This window comes from Siphateles boraxobius, unplaced genomic scaffold, assembly GCF_051911475.1.
Source record: "Siphateles boraxobius isolate OS27281-9 unplaced genomic scaffold, OSU_SipBor_1 87, whole genome shotgun sequence".
Classification (NCBI taxonomy): domain Eukaryota; kingdom Metazoa; phylum Chordata; class Actinopteri; order Cypriniformes; family Leuciscidae; genus Siphateles; species Siphateles boraxobius.
The window spans coordinates 1,127,893-1,141,072 of record NW_027509216.1 but is presented as its reverse complement, the minus strand read 5'-3'; positions in this window follow the sequence as shown (position 1 = coordinate 1,141,072).

Genomic DNA, 13,180 nt, shown 5'->3' with positions numbered 1-13,180 from the left:
AGGCCGTCTGCGCTTTAACCACCCGACTTTCAAAACTCTTCTGCTGGATCAAAAACAGCAACAGTCACTAATAACAATGAAACTTCAGGAGCAGAAGTTTCAAAAATGGTTTACTCAAGGTTTTGATAAAGTGTGTAAAGATAGATAATAGATATATAGACCTGCGACACAGATGTTGAAATCGATAATTTAAGCTCTGTTGGATCAATGGCTGAAATAGAGGAAGAACTAGTTTCTGAATTGGTCAAAGTTGAGAGGTTAGGATATACTCTTTGAAAAGCTAGTTTTTAAAGAGGCACTTAACAAGTAATCCAGTCGCATACCCAGCTAACAGATTTTTGTTATAAGAACGTTCTCCAAATATTCAGTGTTGGTTCTGGAAATGTGAAGAAATTTCAAGTTTTCTTGATGTTAGAGGAACGTGTTTTAAAAGGAATGATGTTCCTCAAACATTCTTTCAACTTAATTTTGTTTAACAATTCAACATTCTAGTAATATTTATTTGTAACATTCCAAGAACATTAAAAATCTCCAGTTTTCTGAATGTTACTAGAATGTAATTTAAAGGTTAGTATGAGGTTCCTGAAACATTATTTCAATCATTCAAACACCGGCTGTGAACAAGCACTGAAAGAAAGAGAAATAAGAACACAAACTACAACTTTCTTCAGCCACATTCTTAGATGAAATCAACTGAAGATAAAAAAAGGCATTACATCTCTCACGATCTCAGCAGAGGAGGATTAAACAACTCCACAAACAGCATTACCAGCTTCACTTATTACTAACCAGATTGACTAATTCTATACAGAAGTTCTTATTGAGAATTATCAGAGGTTTAGATGTTGATGTTTGGATAAAAATTGTTTAGTTTGAGGTCACCATTATGGTGATCAGTATTTGCTTTAGTTGGGCTCTTGACCCTTGATTGTTGCTTAGTTGCTTATTTTCAGCAATTGCAGGTATTTCACATTTCTGCAATGATAAAGCAGATCAACATGACTGTTTTAACGATCTAATGACTGCATTAAAGTGGTTTACAGTTTTTGTGCATTGGTGCATTTCTCTCATCACTATTTACATTTGCACAACAGTTAATGCAATTCTCAAAACAATCAGTACAAACTGAAAAACCTATTTGATAACCCGCAAAAGTGTGTCACTTGCTCAAAATGGATAGCTCATTCCTCAAAAGCAAGTATTCATGTCAATGAAAGTGTCAGTGTCATCAAGATGAAAAGTCCTGACACCATTGTTTATGAACAAGATAGTCAAGTCAAATGGTTTTGTCATGTTTTCATTATGACAATTTAATCTGTAAATGTTTTCCAATGCAAAAAAGTCAGATCTTGGTGACACTACCTGAAAATGCTCAAGACAGAACTATATACTATTTGCACAGCCATTTGAAAACTATAATAAAGTTACACATTACTGTATTTAGTGAGGTAACTGAGTACAAGACACTGAATGTGTATGATTCACATTTTTACTGCATATGCTCTTTGCAATTCTAATTTCTTCACAGCATTGTGCAAAAGAAAAAATACCCATTATTTACAACAAACATAAACTCCCTTTGGGTAGAGCTGTGCACAACATTGCAGTACATATTGGAACTGAACATACAACATACATAGTACTGTAAATCATTCATGCACATTCAGACGTTCCTCTCTGTCTTGTCACATAGTTTCATCTACATCACAGCGAATATCATCTCTTGCAATGCAGCGAGGAAAGCATCTCCTCGAGTAGCGAATCCACCCTCTGCTGTGATGTGAACACATGCTGCATCCATGCCGCTAGCAGGGCCATTTGGGTATGTGGATGCCGGTCATATACCTTCCACCTCCAGGAAGAGAAAAACTCCTCTATTGGATTTAGGAATGGTGAAATATTCCACCAGCATCCTATCATGTGATGCAAACCACTCTCTGACAATATCTGAGTGGTGAAAACGCACATTATCCCAAACAACAACATGCTTGTTCAGATGGTCTCCAGTCAGACCCCTCTCATTCTCAGGGATTATGTCCCTGTAAAGAGTGTCTAAAAAAGTCAGCAGATGTTGTATGGACCAAGACGGGGGATATGGGTGAGGACAGTGTTTTCTGAGATAGTTGCACACATAGTAATAGATTCCCTCCTCGTTGGCCTGGGACATCAATGGCTGCTCTCTATCCAATGCGATTCCTGCCACATCTTCTACCGTTCGCCAGATTGAAACCCGCCTCATCAACGTATATGAATGTGTGCAGCGGTTCCCTGGCCTCCAGCTCCAGTACATGCTTTATTACAGAAGAACTATAACAACTCCTGTTTCCTGTGTAACATAATGCATTTTGGACAACATATTGTACAGTAGGCACTGTGAATACACATACACAGAACTGTCATGTAAGTGTAGTGCATGACACTACCCAAAGTAAACAGTTTACAGCACTGAACATTACAATACGCATAGAACACATACATGTTTTACCTGTGCATACTGGTGACTGATCTTGTCTTGCAGTCCTGTGTGTTGCAGAGTAAAATTACAGTAAATATGGCAAATCTTTACTGTAACACTACTGTACACGACAATACACTAAATGTGTGATGCAGTAAAGCTGTACATCTAAATGTAAAATGTAAACAGTGACAAGTTCTTGTCCCACTGCAAGCTTCATGTATGACACAATGACAGTAGTGCAGTTCAGATTGTTTAGTGCTGAATTATACACACCTGTTCTCCCGACGAAATGTTTGAATAATTTAATTTACAGTGGTTCTCCCAACATTTGTCTGCACCCTTCGACCAGCCTCAGCCGTTGTGAGGCCGTGATTGACAACATGATCCACAATTGTAGCCCTAATTTCATCAGGAATCCGCCTATGTACTTGGCTTCTCTGTCCCCTTCCCCTTCCCCATCCCCTTCCTCTTCCCCTGTTTTGTCCCTGTCCACGTCCCTTGCCCCACCCCCTTCCCCTTCCCCTTCCCCCTCCCCCACCCCCTTCCCCTTCCCCCACCCCCTTCCCCTTCCCCTTCCCCACCCCCTTCCCCGTCCCCCTTCCCCACCCCCTTCCCCGTCCCCCTTCCCCACCCCCTTCCCCGTCCCCCTTCCCCACCCCCTTCCCCGTCCCCCTTTCCCTTCCCCTTCCCCTTCCCCGTCCCCTTCCTCCCCGCACCCTCACCCCTCTTCCAAGAGGCTGACCTTCCATTTCTGTGTCACAGTATTTTAGAAAAGGTACAAATTATGTCCTGCTTGGTTCATATATGCAGATATATGCTCTGAGTGATTGTAGAGAAGTGGCTTATCATTGGTTGCAACTAATGCTTCACACAACCCTTCTCATCAGTGAAAGCTGAGGTTCACCTGAGAGAAATTGTTTTTAGAAATTTAGGAGACATTTTCAGGGGGAAAAAAGATTTTAAAAAAGTGTAAAATTTGCTTGAAAGATTTTGACAACTAGTTCAACTTCTTTGTATGTGATGACTCGAGCAATGAAATGAGGACTGTTAGTTTTATATGAAATGACTATTTAGCATTCACAAGTATTAGCTGCAAAGTAGGCCAGACTTTACAGCAGAAGTGGAAAATAACTTATAAGTCATCGGCTGACGCTCCTCATCTCTGGTGATGTGTGAGCGATGATCTCATCACGTGAACCCCTTAAACACTGGGATATGACCCTCAACACACCCATTCACATGATGACATGACTTCATCAGTAAAGCTGCCACATCAGTCTTGGTTTAGGGAATATTTTAGGCCATCTATTTCACATGAATTGATTTAAAAACTGCCATTATAAAACAATGGATACGGGATATTATTGGCAGAGCTAGATCCATGTCAGGATAAAATAATGGGCTTAGCGAAAGAAATGTTTTAGTTTGGTAATATGATCTGTAGCGTGGTATTAAGGAATATTTTGACATTTCTTCTGGTCTTCAGCTGCAGAATTTCATTTGGAGGCAATTATACCTCATATGAAATATCAAAGCTAGGGTTATTTGCTTTAGATTGCAGTAATATAACTGAACAGAAAATATCTCATTACTTCATCCACCGTATAAGTTACATATTTTCTTTTCTTTGAGACTGTGGCAAAATTGTTGTGACACATGCAGCATAGTCTGTAGCATTTCCATAGTCGTAATGTCGAGAGGCCTCGGGCTAACACTGCAAACACTCATACACCAGCAGTTAAACATACAAGTAGTGTAATATTTACTATCAACATGATAAAAGTAAACATGAAAATAGAAAGCAAATGCTGTTTCTTTCTACCATGTACAATACTGTTTGAAACGGTTCCATAATGCAATTCAGTTTTATATACCATTTTATAAAACAGTATTGGTATATACTTTAGCCAGCATTCCGATTTTTTTATTTGCATTTTTTATTTTAATTAACACAACATGATGTGAGATTAAAATGGCGTGAAAGAGCGACAGATTACGTAGCATAAAACACAAATCTATGACGGTTAGTGGAGTGAGAGTAACTCAAGCATCTGAGCTCACTTTGATGGCATATACTCTATGTCATTGTGACGTAATGTGACCACGACAAAAGATGGACAACATTTCTGACCGGCAGTCAAACAAACCGCTTCTCCCCATCCCATAAGTCTCTGTTGAGCAGCTGTGCTCCACTGTATTTCCAGGACTGCGTCTCTCGACCTGTGAGGCACATGCTCGAACATGTCTGTCAGCTTGTTAAACAGCAAACACATCATGACTGTCACTGGGAAGTAGATGCTGACTTACATCAGTTTCAGACCTGCCTATATGAGAGTTGTGTAGGAAATGGCCAAGTCATGACACATTAATGACGTATGTGGATGTGTGTGTGTGTGTGTGTGTGTGTGTGTGTGTGTGTGTGTGTGTGTGTGTGTGTGTGTGTGTGTGTGTGTGTGTGTGTGTGTGTGTGTGTGTGCGTCCAAAGGTTTATTAAGGGCTGCATACATGTTAACACATACATAATAATAATAATACACTTGTTTTTCTATAGCAAGCAAACAAAGAGAAAACCCTATCACCCGTAGATTGTAAAACAAGTTGGTGGGACAGTTAAAAGATCAGCTTCAGAGGAGATCACATGTTGGGATGTAGAGGATTAAAAGTTCTGACAAATATTGAGGAGCCAGGCCATGCAAAGCCTTATAAGTAGGCATGAGAATTTTAAAATCAACACGAAACCTGACAGGGATCCAGTGTAAGGACTCTGAAATAGGAGTGATGTGATCCCTAGTCCTGGTCCTAGTCAGGATTCTGGCGCGCAGAATTTTGAACAAACTTTATATTAAGTGTCTTTAAGTAATTTGTTTAAAGTAGCTTTTGAAACCCTGGCAAGTAGAGTGTTGCAATAATAAGAAAATACAAAAATGTATTTTTGCCACTGGAAATGACAACATAGGACGTGGTCTGGCAATGTTTATAAGATGGAAAAAATATGTTTGGACTGAATTATGGATATGAGGATACAAAGTTAAATTAGCATCAAATATCACTCCCAAAATGTTTTATTTAGTTTGAAATTAGAGCCATCCACATTTAAAGTTAAAGACCCAGCTTTATGTAGCTGGTGGGGTGAACCAATGAGTATAACCTCAGTCTTGTCACTATTTAGACAAAGACATTTTCGAGACTTTAGAGACTCGAGACCATTTTTTTATCTCAGAAATACATTGAGACAGAAAGGCAACAGCCACAGTATCATCAGGTTTTGAATGTATGTAAATCTGAGTGTCATCTGTGTGACAATGAAAGTTAAGGCCAAATTATCTTAAAAGTTGACCAAGTAGAAAAATGTAGATGCAAAAGAGTAAAGGGCCCAAAATTGCTCCTTGAGGAACACCAGATTTCACCACACCAACTTCAGACCTGCGACCACCCATAACAACAAACTGATTTCGATCCGAAAGGTATGACATAAACCAGTTTAGTGCAGTATCAGAAACACAGAGACCAAAAGAGAGTGATCTACTGTCAAAGTGGCACTGAGATCAAGGAGGATCAAAATTGAAAGACAGCCAGAATCTGAAGCAATTAACAAATCATTTGTGACCTTAACTACTGCAGTTTCATGCTGTGGAGTTTACACAAGCCAGATTGAAGGGGCTAATAAAGATTGTTTGCAGTAAGATGAGAGTGCAATTGAGAAGCAAGAATTCGCTCTAAACGTTTAGCAAGGAAAGGAAGATTGGAAATGGGACATAAGTTATTAAGATTATCAAAGTCTGTGTTAGCTTTTAGGGGTTACAGTAGCAATTTTAAATGCTGTTGGCACGACACCAGAGCACAGGGAGTCATTTATAATGCTCAAAACAACAGGACATAAAGATGCAAAAACATGACTGAAACAGACAAGTCGGGATAGGATCAACGATGGAAGTGGCAATGGAAGTTCTTTTTGTGAAGCCTCATTGCTAAGAGAATGAATGTCCAGTGTAGAGAAGTTTGGAGAGAGAGATACCTGAAAATCTGAAGGATTTAAAGGAGAAACAGACGAAGGAGTAGTGATAATGAATTTACAAATACACTCAATCTTCGAGCTGAAGAAATTACAACGGTGAGTTGAAGTAGGGACATTTGAGAGACTTTTATATTTGAGCAGTTTGTTAATGGAATGAAATAATTGTCTAAGGTTTCTTTGATTGTTTACAATTATCTGTGAAAAAAATCAGACCTGGTCGATACTGTAACAATCACCAGCTGGAGTGTCCTCGAGAGCCACCAGAGGGCGCTCCACAATAGACTTTGATCACTTCCTCACTAACTACATTTCCCATAACTCACTGCCCGGATTCATCAGCATTCACCATTTCATTCACCTGTGTCTCATCACCTGGTTGGTCTCTGATTGCATTCACCTGTTTCTCATCATCCTGTTAGTCCTTGTCTATTTATTCCATGTTCATTCACTCACTCAGGGCTAAGTTTTGTTTGTGTTCCACTGGATCTCTGAGCGTTTACCTGGTTTCTATATTTTGCCTTTTTTCCCTGCCTGTCTTTGGATTTCCGGTTTGCCTTGTTCCCTGCCTTTTATGTTTTGTTTGTTTGGACTGCCTACCGGGACTTTGACCTATTCTTATCTGTTCGACCACGATTCTGGATTACCATTTTATATTATAGTAAAAGCTACGTTTGGATCTTAACTTGCCTGTCTCAGAGCAGTTTCGTGACAGATACAATCTCAGACTTGTATACTAGTAAGTGGTCTTTCCAGGGCTGGTGATGAACAGTGAGGCCAGACGTACACTCCAGTTTCACTGCACAGATCTTCATTATACCAGGGAGCAGAACGCACAAAGGAAACAGAACGAGATTTTAAAGGAGCAAAATAGTCCAGGCCAGTCAAGAGAACAGAGTGTAGCATAGAAACTTTGTCCTCCAATGCAGATGCAGAAAAACAACATAAAGAAGAGTGAATAAAATCAGAGAAATCAGAGAGCTCATTAGATCTCCATTTGCAATAATGAATGGTGCGAGATGGGGAAATGTTTATGTCAGGCAGTTCCATATTAGAAAATATGATCAAACAGCCCTAAATCAGAGGTGGACAACTGAGACACAAACGAATCATTAGAAATCACCAGGTCTATGGTGTGTGTGTTTTTGGTAAAATTTGATTCATTTGTTGCCATAGGAGAGGAAGAATTTTGCAAACTCGTTAATTCATCTAAATCGACAACATGTATGTTAGACCCTATACCGACTAAACTACTGAAAGAGATGCTTCCAGAAGTCATAGATCCTCTTCTTAACATCATTAATTCATCTTTGTCTCTAGGATCCGTACCAAAAACCTTTAAGCTGGCTATGATTAAACCGCTTGTTAAAAAAACGCAACTTGATCCTACAGAATTAGTCAATTACAGGCCGATCTCAAATCTACCTTTTCTGTCAAAGATACTAGAAAAGGCAGTATCCTCACAACTGTGTTCCTTTCTTAAAAGAAATGGTATCTGCGAGGATTTCCAGTCAGGATTTAGACCGCACCATAGCACTGAGACAGCTCTCATTAGAGTCACAAATGATTTGCTCTTATCATCCGATCGTGGTTGTATCTCTCTATTAGTGTTACTTGATCTTAGTGCTGCATTTGACACCATTGACCACAACATTCTCTTAAATAGACTAGAAAACTGTGTTGGCATTAGTGGAATTGCATTAGCATGGTTTAAATCATATTTATCTGACCGCTATCAGTTTGTAGCAGTAAATGAAGAGATGTCTTATCGATCACAAGTTCAGTATGGCGTACCACAAGGCTCAGTACTAGGACCGCTGCTGTTCACTCTGTACATGCTACCTTTAGGAGATATCATTAGGAAACATGGAATTAGCTTTCACTGTTATGCTGATGATACTCAGCTCTATATTTCTTCCAAACCTAACGAAACTCACCAATTCACAAAATTATCGGAATGCATAGTTGATATCAAAAATTGGATGACTAGTAATTTCCTACAACTAAATTCTGAAAAAACAGAGATTCTAATTATTGGACAAAAAACTTCCACACGTAATAACCTAGAATACCGTCTAACACTTGATGGCTGCTCTGTTAAGTCTTCGTCGTCAGTTAGGAACCTGGGTGTGCTCTTTGATACCAATCTTTCATTTGAAAGTCACGTGTCTAGCGTCTGTAAAACCGCATTTTTCCATCTTAAAAATATATCTAAATTACGTCATATGCTCTCATTGACAAATGCGGAACAACTAGTTTATGCGTTCATGACATCAAGGCTAGATTATTGTAATGCTCTACTGGGTGGTTGCCCTGCACGCTTAATAAACAAACTACAGCTAGTTCAAAACGCAGCCGCTAGAGTTCTTACCAGAACCAGGAAGTACGACCATATTAGCCCGGTTCTGTCAACACTGCATTGGCTCCCTATTAAACATCGTATAAATTTTAAAATATTGCTGATTACTTACAAAGCACTAAATGGTTTAGCTCCCCAGTACTTGAGCGAGCTCTTAACGCATTATAGTCCTTCACGTCTATTGCGATCTCAAAACTCCGGCCAGTTGATAATACCTAGAATATATAAATCTACTGCTGGCGGTAGATCCTTTTCCTATTTAGCACCAAAACTTTGGAACAATCTTCCTAACATTGTCCGGGAAGCAGACACAGTCTGTCAGTTCAAAGCTAGACTAAAAACACATCTCTTTGACCTAGCATTCACATAACACTCTATAGCCTTCTATAATTCAATATTAGGCTGCTTAGATTAGGTCAGCCGGAACTGGGAACACTTCCCTCATATCCTGATGTACTCGTTACATCATAAGAAGAATGGCATCTACGCTAATTTTAGTGTCTTTGTTTATCCCGAGGTTTTCCCGCAGCCTGCCGGATCCAGGCCATTTCCAGATCTGACGAAGGACTTTCGCCTGGACCCCATGACAATGCAGTGCTGAAGTGCCAACTAGCCTCTCCCTATTGAGTATCCCTATACCACTCTACAGATAAAGCGTTGTGGAATTTTTCGGTTCGCGTACCTACCCAAAGTGATAAGATAAAATAAAAATTCTGCATCAAAATTTATAGACAAGTAGTTTGTTTAGGCATGGTTTGTAAGGAATTACAAACCTGCGCACATATATTCAAACGCAACTATAGAATCAATTCTTAATGCGCATGTGAACGCCATCAGCGTCGAATTCACAGGTTCACGTTTAAAGTCTGTTTAGAGAGAACGGTATCGTCTTAGCGGCCCCTAATTTAATAACAAATGATCATTTAGCGGCCCCTAATTGATTCACTTCCGTCTAAATGATCATTTGTTATTAAATCAATACTAACTTTTGCTGGAAAAAACATTTTTCAAGAGCCACTATAAAACCAAACCAATCTCTGTTACCTTAAATTATATGTTTATCTCTGTAAAGCTGCTTTGAAACAATCTACATTGTTAAAAGCGCTATATAAATGAGGATGACTTGACTTGACTTGACTTGTTACGAATGGGACTGCCCACTCAAAGCACTCCAATACAGACAAAAAGTCTTTAGTTATTGCCGTCTTTTTTGTCCATGTGGATATTAAAATCACCCAGGATGAAAGTTCTCTCAAACTTGAGACACAGCATAGACAGCATATCTGCAAATTCTGATAAAAAGTCTTTATTTGTCTCCGGAGGCCTGTAGACTGTAGATATGGCAGAGCAAGACATGCGAACTGACACTCTTTCTGTTGAGTGAAGTGTCTGTGTTAAACTATGGAAGCTTGTTTCCGCCACAGAATAAAACTTTTTAAAAGATAATTGCGACTTTATATCGCGCAATTCAAACTTTATTACTTGCAATTGTGACTTTATATCTCGCAATTTTGACTTTATATCTCGCAATTCTGACTTTATATCTCACAATTCAAACTTTATAACTTGCAATTCTGACTTTATATCTCGCAATTCTGACTTTTTATCTCACAATTCTGACTTTATAATTCGCAATTGTGACTTTATATCTCACAATTCTGACTTTATATCTCACAATTCTGACTTTATATCTCGCAATTCTGACTTTATATCTCACAATTCTGACTTTATATCTAAGAATTCTGACTTTATATCTCACAATTCTGACTTTTATTTCTCGCAATTCTGACTTTATATTTCGCAATTCTGACTTTATCTCACAATTCTGACTTCATAATTCACAATTCTAACTTTATATCTTGCAATTCTGACTTTATAACTCGCAATTCAAACTTTATAACTTGGAATTCTGACTTTATATCTCGCAATTCTGACTTTATATCACACAATTCTGACTTTATATCTCACAATTCTGACTTTATATCTCGCAATTCTGACTTTATATCTCGAAAATCTGACTTTATATCTCACAATTCTGACTTTATAATTCGCAATCCTGACTTTATATCTCACAATTCTGACTTTATATCACACAATTCTGACTTTATATCACACAATTCTGACTTTATATCTCGAAATTCTGACTTTATATCTAGCAAATCTGACTTTATATCACACAATTCTGACTTTATATCTCACAATTCTGACTTTATATCTCACAATTCTGACTTTATATCTCGAAATTCTGACTTTATATCTAGCAATTCTGACTTTATATCTCGCAATTCTGACTTTATATCACACAATTCTGACTTTATATCTCACAATTCTGACTTTATATCACACAATTCTGACTTTATATCACACAATTCTGACTTTATATCTCACAATTCTGACTTTATATCTCACAATTCTGACTTTATATCTCGAAATTCTGACTTTATATCTCACAATTCTGACTTTATATCTCGCAATTCTGACTTTATAAATAACAATTCTGACTTTTTGTCTCAGAATTCTGATTTTATATCTTGCAATTCTGACTTTATATCTCGCAATTCTGACTATATAACTCGCAATTCTGACTTTATATCTCGCAATTCTGACTATATATCTTGCAATTCTGACTTTATATCCCGCAATTTTGACTTTATATCTCGCATTTGCATGTTATAAAGTCAGAATTGCGAGATATAAACATGCAATTCTGAGATAAAAATTCAGAATTGTGAGATAAAAAGTTAATGGTCTTTCTGTGCCCTTTCTGTTCCTTCCCCTTTTCTTTTATCATCTGACTGCAAACAACATTTAACATCTCCCTTCTTCCTTCTTTTTTCCTCTGTTCAGTTATTAGCATCACAACAAGCCTGTGGCCCCGGGACATGCGTCAAGAGTGGGTGCGGGGCTGAGAGAGACACACACACACACACACACACACACACACACACACACACGCACGCATGCACTCTGGTCTGCAGCTGTTTGTGTGAGAGCAAGAGAGAGAGACACACACAAACTCTCTGCTCTGCAGCTGGCTGCTGGTTCTGGTGTGTGTCCGTGCGTGCGTGCGTGTGTGTGTGTGTGTGTGTGTGTGTGTGTGGGCAGCTGGGTCTGTAAATGACTCCAGATTTCTGCATGTATAAAGCATGGTCTGATTTGGAGTTGCACAGTCCTCCTGTACAGATCCTGCCAGCGGACACACACATGCAGACATGCAGCGCACGACTAACATGCTCTCAGACATCAGTCACAGCTCTGTGTTCTCTGACACTCCTCACGCTTTATGATAAATATTGTTCAGGGTGCATTTTAATCACTGACCACATTTACAAAGACAGCTTAAACAAGACGATTGAAGTAGCATCCTGGAGAAAGCAGTCTTAAACATCTATCTGTCTGTCTGTCTGTCTGTCTGTCTGTCTGTATATCTATCTATATGTCTGTCTGTCTGTCTGTTTGTCTATCTGTATCTATCTATATGACTGTCTGTCATATAGATATATATATATCTGTCTTGTCTTTTTATCGATCTGTCTGTCTGTATATCTGTATATCTATCTATATCTATATTTCTGTCTGTCTGTCTGTCTGTCTGTCTGTCTGTCTGTCTGTCTGTCTGTCTGTCTGTCTATGTATCTATCTATCTATCTATCTATCTATCTGTCTGTCTGTCTGTCTGTCTGTCTGTCTGTCTGTCTGTCTGTCTGTCTGTCTGTCTGTCTGTCTGTCTGTCTGTCTGTCTGTCTTGATGGAACTCTGTCCTTTGAAGCTCATATTACAGTTTTTCTCAGTCGCTTTGGTACATTTCTTGAATCATCCTCGACAATTGCAAAACAGTAAGTGCATTTCTCAAAACAATTTGTACAAATAGCCAAACACCATGGATTACCTGCCAAAGCCAGGCTCTTGCTCAAAATCCTTAGTTCATCTCTCAAAAGTAAATATCCGTGTCAATGAACATGTCAGTGCCATCAGAATGACAAGTCCTTGTGTCATTGTGTACGGATAAGACAGTCAGTCGTGTTGTCAATATAACAGTGTACTCTGGAGGGATGTTCCGATAAACTATTGGCTAAAGTTTTGATGACAATTATTGTTAATTGTAGGTTACAACTTAAGTGTATGTGGGAGTTTGATTGCAAGAGACTGGACAAGATTCTCATTTACGCTTTTACTATTTGTACTGTAATTTGTTGACAGACCATGTCATTGTGATACAGAAAGGAAAAGACAGCACTGCATAGCACAAAGAAAAAAGAAAAAAACAGAAGTAGAAATGTGAACACAGGGCAATCTCCTTAGGGAAAAATGAACATGCAGTGCTGTAGGAATTACAGTGAGTCTTCCTACA